Source organism: Quercus lobata, chromosome 3, assembly GCF_001633185.2.
Source record: "Quercus lobata isolate SW786 chromosome 3, ValleyOak3.0 Primary Assembly, whole genome shotgun sequence".
Classification (NCBI taxonomy): Eukaryota; Viridiplantae; Streptophyta; class Magnoliopsida; order Fagales; family Fagaceae; genus Quercus; species Quercus lobata.
In genome coordinates, this window is record NC_044906.1 from 11,537,833 (window position 1) to 11,548,378 (window position 10,546).

Consider the following 10,546-nt stretch of genomic DNA (forward strand, 5'->3'; position numbering starts at 1 on the left):
ACCTTCGCTATGTGCACGCAAGAATTGGCCTGCGCACGCAGCTTTCTACATGCGTACACAAGCACGATTTTGTGCACGCATAGCAAATTCTAGAAACTAAACAAGGGAAGTTTTCTACATTATTGTTGAGGTTTGGAACAAATCCCACATTGTCTAGGAGTAGTTCCAAACCCCAATTTTCACACTATAAGTAGCTTTACATAGTATATTTTCAAAACATACAGAAATCCCATGGGAAAACACTAAGATTCACTAGAACTAGTGAATCAAAGAGGGAGTTTTTCACAAAACATCCTCAAGTCAATTTTCTTTTGATTAGAGCCTTTTTGGCCTCGATTTTTAAGTTTAAGATTACTAATCTCTCTTTTTTATTGAATTGTGAATAGATTTGACTAAGAGGAACAGTAAAAAATCAAGCTTGAAGAGCTTTTGTTTTAGGTATCTAGTCAAAACTTTTCTTTCCTTTTCCTTTTTTCTTTAATCTTTCTTTTTGCTTTATTTTCTTGTTGTAATATGTTATAATATATTCATGTAGTCTAGGTTTACGCTTTTGTATGTCTAGAAAGCATGTTAGGATGTTAGATTTAGTGTTTTAAGTCTTTGCTGTGTTTCTAGGGTTTCTAGGCAGAAACCTACATGCGTCTAATCTTGCCTGCACACACAGGCTTGATTATGTGTATGCAGGGTTGTTCATGCGTACGCATGAACTAGCCCAAAAATCCTAATTTTGTTTTATCCATTTTTTGCTTCTGCTTTCACATGTATACTTCTGTTTAGAATTTTTTCAATGTTTTCGTGGTTTTTGGTCTCTGTTTCACATGTTTGTTTACTTGTTTGTCTTTCACATGTTAGAATTAGGGTTTGTTTTGTGTTGTCTTTGTTTTAATGCTATGATCAGACATTCACATGCTCATGCATAATGTCATAGGTGCTAAGTTGCTACAAGGTAAGTGAGATAAATCATGCATTCATAATGTACATGCATTGGTGATATGATATTGCTTAGGTTTGATGTTATGATTGTGTTCTTAATGCTTTGGTTGATAACATGATTCGTCTTATTTCTATCTTGATTTAATAATTCACATGCTGCTACCTTGAATGACGAATATGATGATAGTAACATGCTAAGTTGGTTGACATGTATGCTATATGTATGTTAAGAGATGCCATGCTAGATGAATGTTAGGGTCTATGATGTGATGAGACGCATGATTAGATGAATGCTAGGTCTTTTGGGATGATTGATGCCATGTTGATTGTTAAATAAATGTTAGTGTGTGTGTGAGTTAGAATAACAATATTGAGTGTGCCTTTAATAGGGTTAAGACATAAGACACAATGAAGAGAAGCCAACCTTAGGGTTGGGCAGTTTTGGGTGTCTAACACCTTCTCAAGGCCATACCTTAACTCCAAACCCATATCTCTGGTAGTAAGATCAAAAGGTCCTTCCTCGAGAGGACACTATATATATGGTTCCTAGACCATTGCAAAAACTAGGTGGCGAATCCCATCCGTTGTGTCCATAGTACTACATGCTGATCAGTTGAAAAGAGAGGAACTAAAGAAATATGCAACAAGATTCAAGATGGTGGATGGGAAGTTGTTCAAGAGAAGCTTCCAAGGGAAATGGTTAGTGTGCATTCCCAACAAAGAAGTAAATGGTATTCTCTCTGATTTGCATGAGGGAGAGCCAGCAGGACACCTTGGTGGTTGAAAGCTATGGCAAATGGCTTTGCACTAGGGATACTACTAGCCCACCATGCAAAGAGCTGCTCAAGATTTTGCCAAGAAGTGTCAAGAATGTTAAAGGCGAGGAGATGAAATACATACCAGCCACCAAAGTCTTCACCCAACTATGGCACCATATCCTTTCTACAGTTGGGGGCTGGATTTCATAGGTCCTATAAATCCCCCTTCTGAAGGATGTACTTGGATATTGGTACCCATTAAGCTATTTAAAAAATGAGTAGAAGCAGTGGCCATGAAGAAAGTAACAGGTAGCTCAGTGGCTAACTTTTTGAGGGAAAATATAATATGTCATTTTGGGATAACAAGTAGATTCATTTTTGATAATGGCACACCATTCCTGAATAAGGATGTGTGCTGTTTAACAGAATGGTACTACATAGCTCACACGACATCAACACCTATTATCCCAAAGGAAATGGCCAAGCTGAGGCTTCCAACAAAAGATTGCTAAAGATATTGGGAAAAATGACTAAGGAGAATGGAAAAGGATGGAGAGAGGAAATTCCTACAGCTCTTTGGGCTTACAAAATAGCCAAATTACAAGCTACGGGAGCCTCACCCTTTTCCCTAGTCTATGGCATAGAGGTCATTGTTCTAATAGATTTAGTAAGGCCAACAGTGAAGCTAGCAGAGATAGCAGGGATACCTAGAAAAGACATTCTAGAGATCATTGAAGAAAAATGCGATAACATTGCCTCTCATAACCGCCTTTACCAAGCAAGCATGAAGGCAAGGCATGAAGGCCAAGTTAAAGAAAGAAAGTTACAAGTGGAAGAAATTGTTTTGAAGATAGCCCCTCATGTACGAGGTGTAGCTAGAGCAGTCAAACACAAGTTTTCTCCAAAATGGGAGGGACCTTACATTATGGAAGAAGCACACCAAACAGGATATTATTGGCTAATTAGATAGGCACGAAGGCGTATAGCCTTATTAGCGAAGCTCACCTTAAGAAGTACTATGATTATTTTTGCAATCTAATACTTTCTATTTCACAATTTTATCTCTATTAAATAAAACTCTTTCCATTCAGTTATATTATATTTTACTGTTCATGATATGCATGCAAAGTTCAATATCCCAATTGAATAACAAAAATAATAGAGTTTACAAACAAACAGGTCTCCTATGACCATAAAATATTACAACTTGAAAATTAAATAATGTCTGTAAGAGAATTATTTCAAGAGAGAAGTTTGGATGGCTTAGAGCTCCTAGCTCGCTTTTCAACTTTTCAATTTCTTCATAAAAAGAATCTTGTTCTACTTTGACACCTTTTAGCTGAGTCTGAAGGACAGAATAGTCTTCCTGTGCGGATAACAAATCCCCTTGAATTTTGGTTATGGATTCTTGGAGCTGAGTGATTTAAGCGATGCGTGCCTTTGTGGCCAACTTTGTCTCCTCTCCTTTGTTGATACAAGAGTTTCTTTTAACTTTCAACTGTTAAAGCGAGGACAAAGAACCATGAACAAAGGGCCTTGTCTTCTTTAGGTCTCTCAATGTTATGACACGGCTCATCAGCTACCTAACATTGGAACCCATGCCATCAGCTTCAGTCAATGTGGAAAGGAGTTCTTCAAAGGAGAGAGTGAAATGGTCCACTTTATCTTTGGATTGCAGTTAGGACATGACAAACCCAATTCGTTCCAACATAAAGCTCCTAAGAATTCTTGTCCACTTGTTAGTATCCCTCATTATCTTAGGATACTTTGAAAGAAGTTTGGAGCACACTACTTTCAAAGGGGGAGAAAGCAGTGACATTAGTGGATTGGGGTCTGCCTCGGTGCTTTCATTCTCTTGATCTTTGGAAGTGACTTCTGTGAAATCTTCTTTCTCTTGGGGATTATCAGTATACACTCGATTTGAATCCCCCCTTTTAGCATCAGATTCTATTTCCTCCTCAGAAACCACTTCTTGTACAAAGGCATTTGGTGCCAAAAAAGTGGTTTTCACTTTGGTTTGAGTTCGAGGAACGGTTTCCTTAACCTGTCAAAGGTCCAAAGAGAGAAAGGAGAAAATAAAGTCACATACGCCATTGATCAAAGAAGAACATTACAAAGATAACAAAGTCAAAGAAGAAGGAACATACTCTTGGTTTCTTCACAGTAGAAACCTTGACGTTCTTCCCTTTTCTCTTGATGGTTGAAGGTTTGGTTTTGGCAGAGAGTTTCAAAGTCAAATCACCTTGGAAGATGGGTGGGATATCCATGCGTTAAGACCCACTCTCCCCAAAGTTCCTAACATATTCCCTAATGCTAGACCACCATGCTTTAAACCTGGATGATGGTAATCTAGTTCTAGAGGGAGAGGCAAAAGGAACTTTAGAACCAGACACCAATACCTTAATGAGATTGCTACTCTTAAAAGCCAATGATGCTACTATAGTAAGAAGGGCTGGGGTAGAGAGATGTCCTAGTACACCTTGGTCAAAACCAAATTAGCGGGCAAATCTCTGAGGATTATAAGCTTGGGTTTCAAAATCATCCTGAAAGCATGCTTGAAGATGGGAAGTAAAGGTGCGAGCAATAAAAGAAAGTTCCTCCTCAGACCAAGGAACATCTTTATAACAAGAAGTAGTTTCATTTATCAGAGACTGGAACAAAGGAGGGAGTGCACTCTCTAGAGGGGAATAAGGTTTGCTGTGCAGTCAGTTGGGTCATCCAACACCTTACAAAGGAAGTTGTCAGAGGATACCATAGCCTTATTCCAACGCCATGATCTTGGAAATCCTTAGGGTGATGGCAGGCTGGTTTTAAAGGAATTCAAAGCTTTGAGGACAGGAGCGTAGTTCATAAAGTGCTCCCATAGCCAGATTTACAAAAATGCTCCAAGTACAAATGTTTCTATTTGAAATCTACCCCAGGAACTCAAGTCAAGGGTGAAACGATCTAAATGAGAATACAAAGTTCCTAAGAATAAGGGGCAAGGGGAAAGGAATATCCTTTGGCTTGCTTAACAACTAAGGGGAAATGTCTACTTAAGATTTTCTCATAGGGATACCCTTCAAAAAAATGGCAAGAAAGTAAGAAAGCAATAAAGGCTTCAAGTTCATAAGGGCTAGAGTTACCTTCTCCTACAATGAAGTCTGTAACCTTCTTTAAAGAATCTGGGCTAGCTTCTTCATCCATGCCATCAGCATATTCCCTCTAAAAATATCTAATCCATCCCCAAAAGTTGGCCCTAGAACCTTTGTCAACACCAGCAATAATGTCTTTTGGCATTTCATCGCTGGGGGCTTTTCCCTTCATTGCCACCTTCAGAATTGGCTTCTTTAGAGTTTTCTTTATTGCATCTTCAAGAAATTTTATAGCCTTGGCCTCATCAGGAGACAGGAAAATGTTGGCCACTTCTCCTTTACCAAACAGGAGGAGTCGTAATATCTCATATACATCTTCAAGAGAAGGAGATACCTCTTAACACCCTGTGAAGAAGGTATAGGTGGTAGAATTCCAGCGGTACAAAAGAGAAAGGAGACTCTCACTATCCTTGTTGATGTCCAAGTTAGAGAATGCCAACACGGCGTGCACAAGATGTACTTTTTGTAGGATATCCATGAAGGGAGGATGTGTTAACACCCTTCGACACCAACTTCTCCAGCCTTTGAAAACAGAGGTATGAGATTTGAAGACCACATCATTGGTGGAAGCAAAATCTCCTCTACAAGTACCAAGTCGAGGAATGTGCTTCAAGTCCAAATCCATAGTCAGCAAATCATTAAGCTTCCTACACATTGTGTAAGGGGGATCTGAAGAACAGGGAACAGAGTCCCAATCGAAACTTCTATCAAAAAGGTAGTCTTCGAAAAAAGGAGGGATGATCCATTGCTCCTTTGTGGAAGGATTCTTTTCTCCCCTTAGCAGTGGCCTACTGATCTTAGGGGTTGAAGGCTTTGTAATTTTAGAAGAGCTGGATCTCAGGTTGCATTTGACACCCATGGTTTTCATGATTGTAGAGGATTCTGAAATTTGGGTTTGAAGAGAAAAAGAGAAGGAAAGGATGAGAAAAATGGGGGAAGGAGATAGATCTTTTTTCTTTGGTATTCTGGGTAGTTTCTTTCCTTTTATACTTCAAACAAGTGCTCTATTTCCCTTTAAAAAGAGCCGTTTATAGTGGCACCTTTTCAAATTTATGGATACGTGTCAACAGGGGAAGAGTCAGTTTCTGACAGAATCAATTAACAAAAAAAAAAAAAAAAAGGCCTTTGCAGGGAAACGAAAAGGCATGATGCTTCAACAACAGGTTCATTTTTACTTTTGTCTTGTGTTTGAGTTAACTGACATGTTTATGTGTTGTTTCCTTGTGCAAAAATTTCAAAAGAAAAGGGTAATAACATGATGAAAATAATAATAAACAAACTTTAATTACATAGCAAATTTGAAAACAAACTAAATTGTTTCCAAAAAGAAAGGGAGATTTATATTGTATGGCCCTTTTTGCCTATCATCCATTTTCTTACATTAATTAAAAAAAAAAAAAAACTTACAACCTAAGTCCAAAACATGGCCCACCTATAAAAAAATTTTAAAAAAAGAACCGCAGGCTTAAAGGTGGACAACTTAAGGAGAGTGGGCTTTGTAGGCATCATCATCTACCTCAGAATCAGAATCTTCCTAAAAGTAGTTTGGAGCCACGTCCTCCTCCTCTTCTTCCTCCTCTTCGCCTTCATTATCTCTAGAGGTAGAGTCATCAGAGGAATCTGACTCCTCTGAGTTAGAATCAAACATATTGGAGGCTAATGTGCTTGAGTTAGAGCTTGCTTGGAAAGGTAGGCGCCTTCTCCTATGCCTTGAAGCAGCCCCCATGAAGGTTTTGTAGGCTTCATCCTCAGCATCCTCTTCGGCCTTCAACCAAAGCTCTTCAAAATCCTCCCCATCTTCTTCTTCATTCCCTTCCCATGGTTGAACTTCTTGAGGAAGGAAGACTTGAGGGGGAAGGGGAAAGATTGGAAAATGGAGGGGAGGAGGAAAGGGAATGGGTTCAAGACTGGGTGGTGGTGCATTGCTGATATTGGAAGAATTTGAGTCACTACTTGAGGAGGTGGAGTCATTTTGTGGAGAGTTGGAACTTGTAGAAGGAAAGCTCGCCATTTCATTGACAATGGGAGATTTTTTTTCTCTAAAGAAGAAGAAGTTGTACAAATACAAAAGGAATGAAGAATAAAGGAAGATCTTTTCCTTTTTAAATCACCAACCAAAGTCAAGTGAAAAGACACGACATTTATGAAAAGTAATGTCTATCTGCCAAGTGCGGGAAACGAAGCGATGCCAAGATGGCTAGAAACATCTATGGAAGCCACGTGTCCATATTCAAATGTCACGAGGTATAATTGCTTAAGCATTGAAGTCTGATACAATGTGATTGTTAAAGACTTTAGCCACCGAGCGCCATTGACAGTTAGAGGGTTAATGTACAGTACAATAGCCAAGGCATGTGAGAATGTTGACATGGCTAGATCCGGATCCTACATGTGGAATGGTTGTGAGTAAAGGAGAGGAAATGTTGCTTGGGGGAAAGGATCTTTGGTCTGTGGTGTGACCATCTTAGGAAAGAGTGAGATTTGCACCTAACATGGACACCCAACACTCATAAAAGGGAGATAGTGACCCCCTGTGGTTAGAGGCTAAGAAATCCCTCTTTTTATTGGTTGTGCTTGTGTTGGACCACTGCTAAGGACACGTGCATAACTTTCAATACTCCTGATGTCCCTTTCCTTGTCCAAGGATTGCTCCCCATGTAGTGGCAAGGTCACTCTCTACGCGGCTACCCTGACTTTGACGTGCTCATTCTCTCTCCTCCAGCCATTATATAGTATAGCAGTTGTATTATGGTTCAAATGGGGGAATCATGGTTTGACACATGTCTTTTGTACCTAGCAACGTTCCTCAGACTATAAGGAACATGTTGCTGGACCATTAGGGCAAGAACTAGGAGAGAACATTAGAGAAAAGAGTAGAAAGTTCCTAAGGAAGTGAGGTAGAGAAAAGGCCTCTCTTTTAGGAAGAACACCATCATGTACAAGGAAAACTTTCATTTTTCACATAATAGAGGGCTTGAAGGAGTAAGGGACATTCACCCTTGCCATCCATGGTTTTCATCCCTTCGAAAGGGTTTTCCACATACATTCTTTGTTTTCTTTACTTTCCTTGCAATACTTTCTTTTTTCTCTCAACTTTATGGTGTTAAAGCTTTCATTTTTATCACTTTCGAGCTTTTTCATCAAAACGTATTGTTAGATAGCTCATCTATTTTTCATACAAGTTCACAAATCTAACTTGCATGTACATTAACTTAAGGATCACAAAGCCTACAGTCTACACCACATTAATGCTATTTAGTTTGTGACATTTAAGAATCTTGCAAAAAAATCCAGTCACTAATAAGCGAATCACATTTCTTAGATTACACCCCGACACTTTTAAATTGCTACCTGCCATTTATTATAATAACAAGATTTAAGGAAATAGCTCTCTATTTGTAACCATAAAAAGGTGAAAAATAGTGGAGTAATGCATGCACAAACAATCTTTAAAAAAAAGAAAAGAAAAACGGCTTTGGATCTTAAGAATAAAAGTTCAATCTCAAACCCTTTTTATTTTTTTATTTTTTTTATATATATATTTATTTTTTAGAATGAGTTCAATCTCAAACTTAAGTATCAAAGATAATGAGGTCGACACACCATATCAACGAAATTCAGTCAGTGACAAAGTTTCGTTTTAGAATCTTGCAATAATCCAGCAAATAATGAGTTAATCACGTTTCTTAAATTACACCCCTCATGGTTATAAGTTGCTACTTGCCATTTATTTTAATAACAAAATTTAGGGAAATAGTTCCTGTAGGGTCGGGCTTGGGCCCGTGAGACCGAGAACGGCCCATGTGACCAAGGCCCAGCATAGTGGGGATAGGCCAAGGATGTTGTCTCCAAGGATGTTGTCTTCAAAGAGTCTTGTTTTCCTTTTAAACATTGGACTACTAAATCCACTCCTATTCCTTCCTTCTCATCTTTTGATTTAGTGTTTCCACCTTAACCAATTTTGCCTGAATCAAGTTCCACACCTGTTTCTGTAGACCTTTTTACTCTTCTTGTTTCTGCAAAATTCACTCCTGCCTTTACCACATATATTGCAACTCCTCCTGATGAATTTCCAGACCTTATGCCTCTTCCTTCTACCTTAGAGCAATCTCATTCTGCTCCTGCTTTACCTGTGATTCCCAATTTTGTTTCTCCACCATCACCTCAGCCTCAAAGAAAATCTTCTAGACCTCACAAAGCACCCTTTTATCTTCTTGATTATCATTGTAATCTAGCTTCTACATGTGTTAGCTTCAGCTTCCATTACTTAGTCTCATGATTCCAGTGCTTCCATTCCTTCAGGTATTCTCTTCCTCATTTCCTCTACTTTGTCTTATGATAGAATTTCTACTTGTCATAGGGCGTTTGCCATTTCCCTTTCTGTTTCTAAGGAGCCTGATTCTTATGCTGAAGCCATCTTGGATCCTAGATGGCAAAAGGAAATGCAAGCTGAGATTGATGCTCTTAAGGCTAACAACACTTGGGTTATGTGTCCACTTCCTCCTGGCAAGGTTCCTATAGGGTGTAGATGGGTTTACAAGGTGAAATTGAAGGTTGATGGCTTTATGGAGAGATATAAGGCTCGTTTGGTAGCTAAGGGGTTTACCCAAACTAAGGGAATTGATTTTTTTTTTTAGACTTTTTCTCCTGTGGTTAAGTTTGTCACTGTCAGGACCTTACTTGCTCTTGCTGCAATTTCTGGTTGGCATTTGACACAGCTTAATGTCAATAATGCTTTTCTCCATGGTGATCTTCATGAAGAGGTCTACATGCATCCACCACTTGGGTTTGGCAACAAGGGGGAGGTTTGTAGATTGCTCTAGTCATTGTATGGACTTAAACAAGCTAGTAGATAATGGTTTGCTAAATTGTTTAACACAATTGTTGATCATGGGCTTGTACAATCCAAATTTGACTATTCAGTCTTCACTAGAGTTAAGGGATGCTCTATCATTATCATTTTGGTATATGTTGATGACAACTTAATTGCAAGAAATGATGTGGATGCAGTGAATTCTTTCAAACAGTTTTTGGATAGTAAGTTCAAGCTTAAGGATCTTGGTACATTGAAGTATTTCCTTGGACTTAAGGTGGGTAGAACTACAAAAGGTATCTCTTTATGTCAGAGAAAATATACCTTGGATCTTCTTGCTGATACAGGTTTTTTGGCTAGTAAACCTGCAAGCACACCTATGGAGCCATTTGCAAAATTCAGCAACTCTATTGGTGAACTAGTTTCAGATGTGTCACAGTATAGAAGATTAATTAGCAAATTTCTTTACTTAACCTTGACCAGGCTTGATATATGCTATTCAGTGCATAAATTAAGCCAATTCCTTAGTTCTCCTAAAGTTCCTCACTTACAAGTAGCCTATAGAATCATTAAATACTTGAAGAAAACACCAGGGCAAGGTTTGTTTATTTCTGCAGATTCAAGTCTACAACTGAAGCCTTGTTGTGATGCTGACTGGGCAGCTTGCATTGATACAAGAAGATTTGTTTCAGGTTTTTGCATGTTTCTAAGGGATTCTTTAATTTCCTGGAAATGCAAGAAACAACAAGTTGTCTTAAGATCCTCAGCTGAGTCTGAGTACAGAGCTATGGCCACAATAACTAGTGAAATTGTGTGGTTAATTGCCTTGTTCAAAACCTTTGGGGTGCATCATACACAAGCTGCTTACCTGTATTGTGATAGCAAAGCTGCTCTGTATATTGTTGCCA